The sequence below is a fragment of the Nicrophorus vespilloides genome, unplaced genomic scaffold (genome assembly GCF_001412225.1).
Source record: "Nicrophorus vespilloides isolate i.1.1-1 unplaced genomic scaffold, Nicve_v1.0, whole genome shotgun sequence".
NCBI classification, from domain to species: domain Eukaryota; kingdom Metazoa; phylum Arthropoda; class Insecta; order Coleoptera; family Silphidae; genus Nicrophorus; species Nicrophorus vespilloides.
The window spans coordinates 779,589-794,804 of record NW_017100081.1 but is presented as its reverse complement, the minus strand read 5'-3'; the positions used below and the strand labels follow the sequence as shown (position 1 = coordinate 794,804).

At 27.5% G+C, this 15,216-nt stretch overlaps 1 protein-coding gene across 3 annotated transcripts in view; it reads right to left on the bottom strand.

The window, feature by feature from the left end:
- LOC108566937 (tyrosine-protein phosphatase Lar) overlaps positions 1-15,216 on the bottom strand; it is a 430,502-nt gene that overhangs the window by 260,812 nt on the left and 154,474 nt on the right. The window contains exon 1 of one of the 3 annotated variants that reach the window (XM_017927081.1): positions 4,659-4,845. The exons of the other annotated variants lie outside the window; for them this stretch is intronic. The gene's annotated coding sequence lies outside the window, so the exon portion shown is untranslated. Of the gene's footprint in view, positions 1-4,658; positions 4,846-15,216 lie in introns of those variants that run through there. 3 annotated transcript variants of the gene reach the window in all.

The following is a 15,216-nucleotide window of genomic DNA, read 5'->3' as shown; positions in this document are numbered from 1 at the left end:
ATCGATCACATTTTTTTACAATAAACAGAGAATGTATAAGCAAATGATTAACCGTTGGATTCATACAATGTAGCTTATCATTTTATAAACGGATGATCGGATTGAGTGGCATTCCTGAAAAGGGATATCAAACAGCAATTACATACAGATTATTCATTTTCAGAATTTCTAAACGCGTCATAAAAAAAACTGCACATAAATCATTCTATTATAATCCAATAAAGTTTCCAATTCATTGAATAACGAACACTCAGTTTAATTGCCTTCTGCATATAAGTACTATTGAAAAATTAATAAAGGTATTTTATTGGTGAAAAACGGTAAAATACATTAAAATCATAATAACTTTCACAAGTCATTTTACAATTTATTATTATGATATTCGTTAATTATTTTGAGTAACTACAAGATAACTGATCTTGTTGAAGCACGCGTCGAAGAACTCTCGAAAAAAGTTCTAGAAAGAGCAATAGAATGTTGAAGAACTTATTGCTCCTGAAACTTCTGTTCATTCCTTTCTTCGAAAAGATCTTAACGAACTATTATGTTCAAAGATCGAAAAATTGAAGATTTGAAATCTCAACCCATAACTTCGATGAAACGAGCAAAGTTTAAAGATTGTTTATGTCTAATAGAAAATGTATAAAGAAAATAAAAATATCCTATAAGAAAATCAATATTAAGGCTTCGTATAAAAACATACCAGATTTTCTTGCAATCTTAAATAAAAATCAATGTAAAATATTATGAGAATGAAATATTTTACAGTACTTTACAATTTCTTTACAATTTTATTAAAGTATTCAATATGTGAATTATCATTTTACGGTTTCTCATTATTATTGTAAAATGTATAAAAAAAAAATATGTATTAAAGCAATTGTCCTTAACTTTTCATTATTAAATAATTAATTTTGTCGACATTAATTTGAACAAACATTACTTATTTTCTAATTATAATCGTCCATAAGTTAAAAAAATGCTTTGGGAGTTCAGTTTACGAACATAATCCATCAAAAGTCAGTCATTTCTTATTCAAACATAAAAAATCTTTCGTGAAAGTGTTCGTTGTCCGATTTGTTCTCAATCTGAACTGTTCAAAATTAGACCTGTGCGAAAACTCGACTATCTGCATACGGTATAAAACACAACAGAGTTGAAATAAGCAGAAATGAATCCATACATGGAAATAACCATGAACAAATGGCGAGATATTAAGTTCATTGTACTATGATGTAGTAACATATGCCAGGCAAAGAGACGGTGCGCGGCGAAAGAACAAACGGGTAAAATTTGTATAAATAAATCCGCAAAGATGAAAATATTTGAATAGCGTAAACAAACCTCTTACTCAAGATTCTTATAAACAAATCACCGTATGTGTTTTCCCGACAGAAGCGGAGAAACATAAATATTTAATTTTAATAACGATATTATGTTACGAACAATAAATACATCATAAAATCGATGACACAACAGTGATTTATTGAAATTCCACTTCCTTACCGTTCCCATTATTCGTATCTAATTGACCAAAGCTTTCTTCAACAATTATCTGTCATTAATTGAAGCAATTGTTTTATACATTTCAATTGTTCCATTTTCTTGTATAATTAATATAATCCAAATAATTTCATTTTACATTTTTTTTTATAAAAAAAAACAACCTTTCTTATTGATTATTAAACCTTCCTTTTGACAAACTAATAGAGAAAACGAATGATATAATATTATCAAATTAAAATTTCATTTTATAATTACTTTATTTCATTAGAAAATTAAATTTTAATTTAATATATTATACGTAACAATTTCAGGATAAAAACCAATTATAATGTCATAAAATATTAATTTGCTGAATCCTTACGAGTATCAGTACTAACGTTAAACTTTATTAGAAAAATTATTTTAAACCTGAAGTAATTGAACTGAATTTCATGATTATTTTCATAACTATCATACTTATTATATAAGCCTATAATAACAATAGTAACTTAAAAAAAAAACTTTCGACTATATTGGGTAACGAAGATGTTGAGAAAAATAAAATAAATGTCGGTATGCAAATTTGCAGTTGCAAATACAAACAGAAAAGTGAATAAAAGTATTGTGGAAACGCGTGATGCCGCGCTCTCGGTATTTAGCAAATATAATTAGAGGTAATAACATTTCCATTTGTACAGCCGAATTCCGCAGGCTGTTGTAGGTTTCTCTCGTAAGGACAAGTAAATCTATTTGCATTTTAACACCTCGCATCGTGTGCCTACAACCTTGAACCCCTCAGGCATAGCCCTTTGCCTGGTGCGCACTGTTAAAACAATTGGATTATACCAAACGCAAACCTCTGTGTGCATGATTTTCGAAATACAATTATGCTGTGTTATCTTTTGTTTCACATTCGTTCATTCATTTGTAGTATTCAACTTTTACTTCTTCCGCGCATACAAAATATATATATTTAATGGAAAAAAAAAATTTAAATCAAATATAAATTTATCTTCTTTATGAAACGAACGATTAAGAATAATAAACTTAAGTTTATAGTAAATAATACTAAATATCTTTAGTCACGTTTCTTTAAATAACGATACATGAGAAGATTTTATGTAATTATTGAGGATTACGAAACTTCACACAGTGTTGGTTTTTAATAATTAGCAAATATTATTTGCACACATAGTATTATGAAATTTTTGAAAAAAAAATATTTTTAAAGTATTAATGAAAATTAGCAAATTGATATAAAAAAAAACTTTATTAATATATTGGGAAAAAATTACTTTAATTTTACTAATTATAGATTTAGTATAAATACAATAGAATATTACATCCTCATTGAACTCCAAGGTGTGCGCATAATTGCTATAATCCCATTTTCTACTCTTGTACTAAAACGAAACGATTTGATACGCATCAAAACCGGAACTAAAAAAAGACATTTCGAAAGACAGAAGAAACATTTCGTGCAGAAATTACGTCATTGTGAAAATCCCAAGATTAAAAAATGTACAAACGCACAATTCTCGCATTCACATCATTCCTTTGTTAATTTATTGACGCATCTGCAATTCATTTGTTTAGTCATGATGTGCAGATGCTGATTATAATACCGTAATAGTTTATTCTGCTGTCTCGGCAAAAAAAAGAGAACGCGGAACGAAGGCAGGATAAAAATATTTATTTTAATAATACGACTTTCCTTTTGGCATTCACCACAACAGAACAACTTAAATTCGAATGCATTTTAACACCTCGCTCCACGACCTCGACCTTGAACCCTTTTGCCATCCCACGCATAGTTCAGGAATGCTAGTGGTCTCTTACAAATTGACTCACATAGTTTTAGCTCGGATAATTGCATAATAGCCGTTGTCTCACTTCGAATAAGATGAAACGTGTTCATAATAAATCCGAAGAAATGTTAACATTAATCAAGACATTGATGTAATAATTTTATAAGTAATCTTTGTGTTCTTTTTTTTTGTAATATTCTTGGTCTGCATTTATTTAACTTTTGAAGTTGTTCAATAAATGAAAATAATCTAAATTTTTGATTGGTTTGTTATATTTAAAAATGATATATTTGTTGACTTATATAATACAAAATTCATAAAAAAAAAATATCATTATTTAGCAAGATGTATACAACCAATCTTCTATTTAACACTAAACCAAAATATTTTATTAAATTTAAGCAACGTACATAAAGGTGGATTGGTGTTATTTCTAATATTTCTTCCGAATTAACTCCTTAGGCTTTTAGGATTAACTACAATTAAATAAAAGTGTTAACTAAAGTAACGTAATTACCGAATTAAAATTTCCAATTGGATTTAATGGGAATGAATTGGATATGTTTAAATTTTCTGTCTACTAACTATAAATATTGGAATATTCAATTTCAATCATTTTTTAACTAAAGTATAGCTCATGTGATCAGTTTTGTATTGTGTTTTTCAAGAGATTGAAGTTAGTTTGCAAGAACTATTAATAATAGCTGAACTTAATCCAGATACGGAAAATCTGTAAAAGCAGACACGTCCAAAATATTTTATTAATAAATCACGTTGGTCATTAGTATGAACTTTATGTCTGACAGTGTCTCGGGTAAGTGATATTTATAAATTACCCGAAACGAAAAATTTTTTTTTTTTAAAGCATTCGCATCGCATCGAGAGAAGATTCGTGCTGCACTCATCAAATTCTAATTAGACCCAATTATGCAGTGTAGGTGGTGACTATTACGAAATCTAAATAAATTACAAGAATCTTAGCCACCCACACACTAGTCTCAATTAATTATCCGCAACATGCATTACTTTCAGCATGTCGAATCCCTTACAAAAAATATAAACAAACCGGTATTATATAAAACGCTAATTGAGAGAACGAGAGGTGAAGTGAGAAAGACAGAGAAATAACATCAAACATAAACAAACAGATTTTTTAAAAAAGGATACACACTTTATGGTCTATGTAGTAAGGACGTGGGCGTCTTATGGTCGTACCTTGATTTTTCTTAACTATTCTTATGTGTCTCTTATGGTAGGAATTGGTTTGAAATAGAATAAAATGTGAGAGTAGGTTGAAAAACACATGACGCAAAACAACAACAAAAATGTTGTTATACACATAACCAATAAGCATGTTCACTTTACCTCGAAATTCTAAGATCAAAGGGCGGATTTCGATGCGGTGGGCCGGTCAATTGATGCTGGCCATCTCAAATATCACTTCCGCACACGATTTGCACATAAATTCATACAAGAATCACAGAAATTCCCTTTTCGCAAGAACACTTCACTCGAGCTGCAACAGCACAGCCGCCATATGCTAAGAGTACTACGGGCGCACCTACCGGGACCTACTCGAACTACGAACTGCTCTGTTTTGGTTCTGGAGCGTGCTTCAAACCAGTGGCGTGACACAAACACGATGCGTGCGATTCCTTCCATTCCACCACATTATATATGTATATATATACTCATATATATCTTTAAATATATAAGAATATATAGGCGGTAAGACCTATGGTCAATAGCCTTTTCCAATAGTTATTAATAGTTAAAATTATCTTTATTATTTAATATAGTCTTACTTTCTAATAGTTTAAAGATGAACCGTTTCAGCAAATTTTAATTATCAATTCAAACTCATTAAAACAGAAATCGGTTAACGAACTGTTCAGACTAGGAATAAATCGGACAACAAATCCTTTCGAAAATATTGGGATAATGAAGACCTTACCAACTGATTGACATTACTTTTGGGAGCTAACGCTAGTGTTGATATGAAACATAAAGCGCTTGTTAAATCGATGATGGGATAACGAACAATTCGGATATTTGAACTGAATTAAACAATATTTTTTACATATATTTCTGAATCATATTATCTTAAGGTTTATTATAAATAAGTCTATAGCAAATAATAAAAGATACTGTCGGGATTTTGGTACTGTCGGAACTATGATTGTCGGGATTTCTATTGATATTATGCAACAAAACAATATGTAATTTAATTATTATTTTAATCGTTTATTATTTAATTGTCTAATCACCAAAATTTAATTTCTTCTGTTTTTAATATTATATTTTAATTTAAAAAAAATATTATTGCCTGAGTTTTATCAATGTTAAATTAATTTTAAATTTACTAGATTCAGCAGCCCTTTGTAATTATTATTATTACTTTATATATTTTATTTGCGTTGGAGAGTTTCTCTTTAGTAAGAATTACTTTTATTAGTGGGGATTATTTCTAAGAGCAAATAAAGTTTGGTAAACAACGGATCTACCAAAGCAGTTGATCTGCTGCTAATAAGAAACTTAACAATGTTCATTTCTAATAAGATAATTTAAGACCCAATAATACTAACAATTAGTTATTATTTACGTAATTTATGTAATTTACGTATTTACATAATAGAAATATTGAGATAACAGTTTATAGTTTTAAATAATAATAACTTTTATTGCAACAAATCTCCATTGTCTAAACTCCAAAAAATAAGATAATGAATGGAATAAAAGAAAAATAAAAGAGAATAAAAACAAATTGCGAGTTTATAATTTTAACTATTAATTTAATATTTATATTGGATTTCATCAAAGAATATTTTGAAATAATTGTGGCCCAATTTATGACTCTTTCCTATTCGGTGCTTATCGATTTTTTACTGGAAAAGAAAATTATAATTTTTCTTTCTATAACAATTTACGTTTTCGCATACTACATTAGTAAAAATAATTATATAATTATACATTTTATATTATGTAAAATAGTAAATAAAATATGGACTAATATTTTAAGAGACGTAAATTCACACCATTAAATGGGATTTTTTTGTGTATAAACTCAATAGAAAATACAAATTTTTTATAAAATTCGTATTAATTTTAGCAAGGTTGAGATTTTTTACACGAAGCTCTAATATTCTTTATAAAAGGAATACTAACAAAAATAAATATGAATAATCTGATTTATACGGCGTAACATCAAGATATGCCTGGTTTATTGAATGCGAAGGTGTACACGCTAAACGTAGAAATGATATATGCGTCTGGAAAATACAGAAAAAAATCAGATTTACTATTTTAACATTAAGAAACTTAATTATTATATATAATTTATAATAATACAGATTTTGCAGATTTTCCAATAAGAAACACATAAAGTTTACCATTTTATTACCTATATTATATCGTTGCAAAAATTGTGCAGATTGTTCAAAAATATTATTATGTCATTAAAATTATATAGTATTTTTTTTTGTAGATGAACAATAAGATTGGTATACGTATTTTGTATATAAAGAATATATTTTATTAAATTACTAAATAAGAAAATTAATCGCATAGTGCGGTTTTGATCAGAAAATTTGAAAATAAATTAAATTTTAAAGGACAAAACATAAATAAATTAGAAGAAATTGGCACACAAAACATTTTTTTTATACATAAATCATCGTGTAATCCCTCTTTATTTGTAATTTGTTTTCATGACTTCGATTAATTCAAACAGTGCGGGATATTGGTGGAACCGATTATCCGCACTATGCGAGGTGCTGCTGTAATTCAAATTGTAACCCAGTTTATCAGAGTATTAAAGTTAAACAACGCATCTTTTATATAACACTAGGATTGGTGATTTTACAAATACGTATAAATACCATGAATATTATACATAATTGAAGATCCTTATAAGTGAAACATGCTACTACATGCAAAAAAAAACTTATAAAAGAAGTATTTGATGTTAAGAAACCATATTGCTAAGCAACCCCGCGCAATAAACAAAATTAATGTGCAACATTGCACAATTTTCTGACTCACAAAAGTGAACGTACATAATTGATATTAATGAAATCCTGCACAATAAATAAAGTGCAATTATGGCGATGGAACGATCGCCATTCACTTAATTAATTTTTAATTGATCTCCATTTGCGAAGAAAACATAATGCAAACCAACGTGTACCCAAGTATCGTAGCGTACTAATAAATTGTATAATTACATTACATGGTATTCACATAACAATTTTAATTTAGAAATTACCGGTGCGAGTGTGGATCAATGATATCATCGCAAAACCAGAAAAATTAATTACCTTTATGGCTATAATCTTTATCTCGTTTCTAAGTGAATTATGCTTATGCTAATGAGATTCTTTTTAAAATCCACTACTAATAATCCAACCTGAATAAACCATTTTTCTTTTATAAGAATCCCATTAAAACGCAATAACTTAAAGTTTGAAATACAGTAGTATTATCTCGCATAGTGCGGATAACCGCTTCCGCCAATATCCCGGACTGTTTGAAACCGTACTAATCGAGTCTTTACAACCGCATAAAAATAAATTCTTTAAAAGAGACTTAATTATATAAAGAAACAAAAAGATAATTTATCTACAAAAAAAACACAACTTTCAATAATAAATTTGAACCAATGTAAAATCTTTCAAGTACTTATTATTAAAACATTCTACCAACTTATTGTGTGTTCTTTCAAAAGTTTCTTCTTTGATTTTTTGATAGACAAGTTTTCTCTAACAGGTTTTATCAATAAATGACACATGAAATCTCAGTGGCGGAACTATGATAGGGGATGTATAGTTGTCCCAAACAAAAATTTGTTTTAGAGTTCTCAAAAAAAAATGTTCCGCCACTGCGTAAACCAATATTAGAAATTTAAATATTAATTTGTATGTTATTCATGGATGTTTTAAAAAAAAATTGCAGCAAAGCCAATTGTGTTATTTCTATTTTAATTAAATGGTTTGTTAAAATGAAAATATTTATAACATAGGCAATAAAATAGGCAACTTTTTTTAGTGAAAGTTTTATTAGCATTTATTAAATATTTTAATTGTTTTAAATACAAAAATAATTAAGATTCCCAAGACCAGATGGAATTAATAACTATTTATATATTTTTCTTCAGAAAGATAAGTTTTAATTTTGTATTTGTTTATATGTAACTATCATAACATATTTATTAATATTTAAAAAAAAGTAGGTTTCATATTTTTATATGAATATATAAAATACATTTAATATTGAATTAAATATTAATAAATTGAAATGGGTTGTAAAATAAATTGATTGGAATATATCAATTCTAATTAAATTATTTTTTTACGGTAATTACAAAATTCATTTATACGAATAAATGAAATAATATTTTAATATTATAATAAAATGTAATTAAAGTTATTTTATCGAAAAATCTGTAGAAATATGTAATCAAAATAATAAAATAATATTACGAAATTGAAACAATCACTCGCGATAATTTGTGGATGATTTTATGAAACTTGTGAGCTGTGTTGTAGCAAATGCGATTAGGTATGGACAAGATAACTTTGTTATATTAAATCAATAGTTCGTACGTTCCAAATAAATGTAACAACAGACGCACAGTATATATGCAACATTATTAATATCACTTTATAAAAAAAAATCAGTATAATTATTATAGATCACAATGAAAATAAATTCTCAAAAATTATTTTGTATATATAAATCATCGTTCTTTTTTAATCTATATAGTCTATGAATGCTGTATATTTTAAAGTCCTCGATTAGTCCGGTTTTAAACAGTGCAGGATATTGGCGGAAGTGATTGGATATTGTAAAATTGTTGAAAAAAATCTTTTTGAGTATGAGTATTATTATTTCAGAAATGTATATGTTATAATAAGTAAAACTAAAATACTTTTAAAATTACATGTGCTTAAAAAGTTCAGTTTAAGCTGAATGAAATCCTATTAATATCATACATAGCATTCAACATATTGATGCTATGTATGCTATGTATGATATTAATAGATAACAATCAAAATAAATTATCAAACTTTATTAGACAAAATTATTTTGTATACATAAATTATCATTATTTTTAATATATAGTATATTCTCTGTAAATGCTGTTTATTGATATTCGTTATTAAATTCTTTGATTAGTCCGATTTGGTAGAATAAAAGTATTTCTTTATAGTAATTGATATTGTAAAATTGTTGAAATTATTATTTTTGAGTGTGAGTATTATTTTTCAGATATGTATACTTTATAGTAAAACTAAAACAATTTTGAAATAACAGGTGCTTAAAGTTCAGATTTGGCTGAATGAAAATATGTTGAATGCTATGTATGATATTAATAGGATTTTCATTAAAGCCTTCCGGACTGTCCGAATGCGACCGTCATAAACTGTGAAAGGTGAAATTTGTTATAAATGCACAAAATGCAGGAGAATACACTTTGGGAATTTTGAAATGCGAAATCCGGCACGTAGCTAATACCGTATGTCAGCGGTTTCTGATTGCGCCGAATTTGCACTTGGACACATTTCCTCGCCCACATCGTCCGGATGGTTTTACGGCCACGGAATAAAATAAATTTATCCTGACAACGACCAGGACACCAACGGGAACAGCCGTTCCGTTTCACCTCTTCGAACTGCGAAAAACACTGTATTTTAACTAAAACCTACTTTCGAACACACTTCTTCCTTCCTTCCAGGTTCATCGCCTAAGATCAACGACCTTCCACCTTCTATTTCATATTGATTGGAATTCCATCAATCGGAATACTTATTTAATGGCGTTTATTCATTGATCAGTAACATTGTTAATAAACTAACGATTTCTTATAAAATATGTATTTTGGATATAATAGATATTATGTAATATAAGTTAATATGTAAATATTAAATACAAATAAAGAAGTTTGAGAACGTTTTAATTTTTGATAAAATTTGCACATTTTTTCAAATTTTCGAAAATTATTGTGTTTTTTGCTATAGTAAAATAATATTTAGTCATATTAAAAGTTCTCATTTTACGAATTTCTATTTTACGCATAAGAAACCGAAACGAAATAATTGCAAAAGCCACAACAATCTATATTTAATAAAAAAAGTAAATAAAAACATATTTAGTTCATATCGAGAATCGTCAATTATCAAACATTTTTTTTAGTTATATAATATTAATAAATTTACTATAGAAGTGTTAGTTCAGTTGCCTAGAGATTTATAAACGAATACATTATTCCATTATGTTTATATTTTGAAATTTTCTTTTAATTTATTAAAAAATTAATCAATATTCATTAATAATTAAATCTCTTTAGTTTTTAGATTTGACACGAAAAAATTGAGTCTACAGTAGAATACGTCATTAAAGTGTATTTGTTAAAATACACTTTCAATAACTGGAAATTATTCAGTATTTTAGTTTATCTGAAAATTAATTAACAGCAATTATTTACTTTAAATATATTACGGTAATATAATTATAATTGCGGTTATTAATTGGAAATTACAAATATTTCCCTGATATTGCAATAATGTATGTAATAAATGACCACTTTTCTGATATATGTGACAATGAAACAACACTGTGTTGTGTACGTAGTAATTCACTATTTGTGTTTGATTGTATGCAATAGTTACAGTTTACACTGGATGAAATTACCAAAGAATTTTATTTTATTATTTATATTTTTTTTCTTACAAAATTTCCTTTACACCTTACAGAACTTCCCAATTTAATATAAGCAAACTTTGAGGATAAAAGAATAGCAAATGTATATATATTTTTTCCAACCGTCGTATTGAAACTAGACTCCCAACTAAAATAATACGCTGGGAATCACGTACAGTCATGCTCCAAGTTTGTCTCATCTTTATTGCTTGCTTTTTCAAGATCGCATTTTCATATTTTCTCAGCTACATTGACCCAATTGAAAATTTTACAAGGCTATTGATTCATCCAATATGGAATTATTAAGTATATGTAATAACATTCATTAATTTTACTGAAATAAATGTATACATTTTCTAGTAATAATATTAAGTTACAGGTTTAAAAAATAACAAAATACAAATAAATTTTAAATAATTATTATATATTTTTTTCCGTTTGCACAATTAGACCTCTTTTGTGCAATTTATTGTTGTATGTACAATAATACCTCACATAATACGGTTTGGATCAGTCCGTTACGAAAATTTCAACTAACTAAATTTTAATTTACGAAACAAAAATAATTTCTAAACATAGTACATAAAATTGTGTAAATTATCGATTTTGTTTCCTTATTCTGTCAGTTTTTGAAAGTTATTTATTAATAATATACATTTAGTATTAAAGAGTATATAGACAATAAAAAATAATGTTCATTATATCATATTTCAAAGATATTAGATAAAATATAAACATTTTTTCAAAATGTGGAAATGTCGATGTTTTTCTTCATAACAATTAATATTCAATGTCATAGATAATAGATCCTCGTAGTTCTCAAGACAAAGGCTGGATATATAATATTAGGCATATATTTGCAAGGAATGCAATCGATCAAACCGTTCAGATCAAAATTAATTACAATCTACACAATAGTTGCTTATATATACAACGTGATTAAACTAGATCAATGTTGAGCGTGAAGGCAATTAGAATTCCGTGTTTTTTTTTGGTAATTGTAAATTGGTACATTTTCTTATAGATTCTAGTATGTTCTATTTTTTGTATTACTGTCAAATTGTTATAAGTAATTGATACTTAATTTTATATTTTAAATAATAAATAAAACGAACGAAAAACGAACTTACGCAATAACAAAAAAAAGTGCCAATATCAATTAGTCTTCACAAAAGAACATATTTAAAAAGGAGATTACCCTGGAATAAATATACAAAATTATTACTACCATGAGACAACTGAAGTCGAAGATATGTGGATCTACAACATATTTGAACTTATGATATTAATCTGTGGTGACATTAAGCAAATCAAACTTCGAAACAATTTAACAATTCCAGACCAAATACCTAACAAAGATTACAAACTAATTATAGTATATTACCAAATAGAAATATTTAGGAGCAACCGTTGAAAAGATATTAAAGAGTCAATAAATACAAATATTTGATTAAAGCCAACTTATTGTAAACTTATAAACCATACGGTACAACAATTGATTTTATATCTTTTAAAATAAGCAAAAGTATTAAATAGTAAATTGTAAATAGTAATTTACAAAAAATATTCAAATGTAAGAAATTGTAAGTTTATATTGGATCAAAAAAAGATTTGTGAAAATTATTATTATTATTTTAATTTCATTTTACAGTATAGGAACATTTTATAAGATAATTACTTAACCCCTTAAGATACAAATAAAATATAAGTTTTAGAAAGAAATTTTTTACATTGGTTTTCTATTTCCTATCGTATTTTTTTTTATTAGTAAATAACTGAAGAAATACTAAATATAGAAATAATTGTAGACAATCGGATATTAAATTCTCATATAAATCATTACTATTGTTTGGAATGCAGATGTCCTTTATTCGCATGGACGTACTAGATTTTCATACGAACATACAATAAGTCTTCGTACTTCAGCGTTATAAATATATACACATTTGATATTTTAATTTAGATAAACCATGACATTTATTTTGTCCTAAAAATGTTTAAGAGAAAACACAAACTACAATAATTTAATTTGAACGGAAATCAATAATAAAATTTAAGAGGACTGATATATTTTAATGAATATGAACGTAATTTCTACATATACTGATACTGTACGTATTATGTTATGTTAACAAGTTCATCAATATTATAAGAAATGATACCACATCTATATTATCTTTCTCCCATGTATGACACTTAAAGTTACCTATGCCCAAAGTATTTACTAATCGCTGGTGCAATATTGTGTTGACTGAGGAACAAAAAAGTTGTTTTTGTACACGTTCCTTCTTGCTCTGCCTTGTTTGGTGTAATATCAGATTCAGAAATTATTATATTAATGTATTACAAATAGTTATGATTCTAATAAAAAAGCATAAGTTAATATGAAAAAGTTTTTTCTTGTCGTAATACAATCATTTATGCACAGACGGCAGTAATACATGTGGTGTATAAAATACACCGCGCGAGTAGTACTTAGAAATTTCAGGGCGTGAGTAGTTAAAGTTTAAATAAATGCTGATTGTACACCCTATAACTGATACAGTTAGGAATGATGCTAAAAAAAAACATCAAATCAAGTTAGGTAATCAATAATTTGAAAAACCTGGGATGCCCGAGGCAAATTTGAATAACTCACAAAATGTTTTATATAAATTACTTCTGCTTTATATACAGAGTGCTTCAAATGTATGAAACGTGAAGGAAATGTGTTACAGGGAAGGTAGGATTTGCTATTCTTTGATAAGTCTGAATGCAGAGTAGTAGTAGTACATTCGGTTGCAAATTCTGCATTCATAAATCTGGAGATCTGCAAGTCAACACTGTATTACATTATACTGCCGAGTGCTCAGGACTGTGGAAAAGATAGCCGCCGTGGAATTTAGTCAAGATATTTACCGAATTTATTCAAAGCGTTGTCAGCTGTTTTACTATTATTACATTAAAACTGTTTTTGCTCGGCGGCAGTCGCCGTCCCCGGAAACGGCTGGAATTTAATTCGGAACTATTCCATGCGGCACTTACAAATTCCTTCATTCGAATAAATAATCAAAGCTTTATTGTATTCATATAATAAAAGCCTCTAAAGAAAATCGCATTAGCATACGATTAAAAATCGATAAAACGTATTATCCAGAACGGCTTGTTTTTTTTCGTGTGTAGCTGTTATTCTCTCGTGTCTGGCTTGTTTAATTTCGGTTTTCCTGATTGGTTATTAATGCCGGAAATAATAAACAAAACGAGGGTGGAAAAACAACACACATAAAACTCAGCGGTTAAATATTTGTCATATCGGTCAATCCATAATATCACACTGGCTCGATTCCATTTGCGTTTTAATTCATTTTTAATTATTGTTCAAACTATGCCTCCACCACTTTTCAGCACGATATAGATTCACTAGATTTCTTTTGTGCGTGTGATAACCTCATTGTAATTAACGAACAAATCAATCTTCTCTTTCAATTACATTTTTTTATTGCTTTGATTTCTTCGAGCGCAGTTCTAATGTCAGCCATTAGTATTTATACAGAACTGCTCATATATCATATACCTTCCTTATCGGGTGAAATTAAAATTTATTTCAGGCGCAGTTTGAATTTGCAATTACTTAAGTTTATATTATCGATTTGAAGATAAATAACTTCAGAGATAAGTTCTTTTATATTCTTGAATAATGAGTAGAATCAAATATATATCCTCTTTACATAAGGTGATCAATAATGTTTCAGGATCCATTATGTACATAATGTATACAGCAGATGGAGTAGACCATAATAGCCGATGACATTGCAATTCTATTATCCAATGCAAGTGAGGAGGAAAGCTTGATTTAATCCAGGAATTGATAAAATAATAGCTCAGTTAAACAAGGAATTTAGGACAATGAACTCCTGTCTATTAGTTATCTTCAATAACAATATAATATTTATATAAAAAGAGATTAATATAGAAAGATATAAAATGAAAAAAAAATGAAATTAAGTAGTGATGACTGTTAGAATCAATAGTTCTTTAATAAAGAAAAGAGCTGTAATTACTCATTCAATGAGCAGCATGCGGTTCCAGAATTACGAGTTGTCAATCCCTGGTTTAGTGTAAACAAAGTATGTCGAACAATGAGCATAATGCATCTTAGGAATATTTGTACGTTATTTCGGACAAAGTAAACAATATTTTTCTGCCGATTTGTATAACTGACATTGTACGTATGTACGGATTGTAT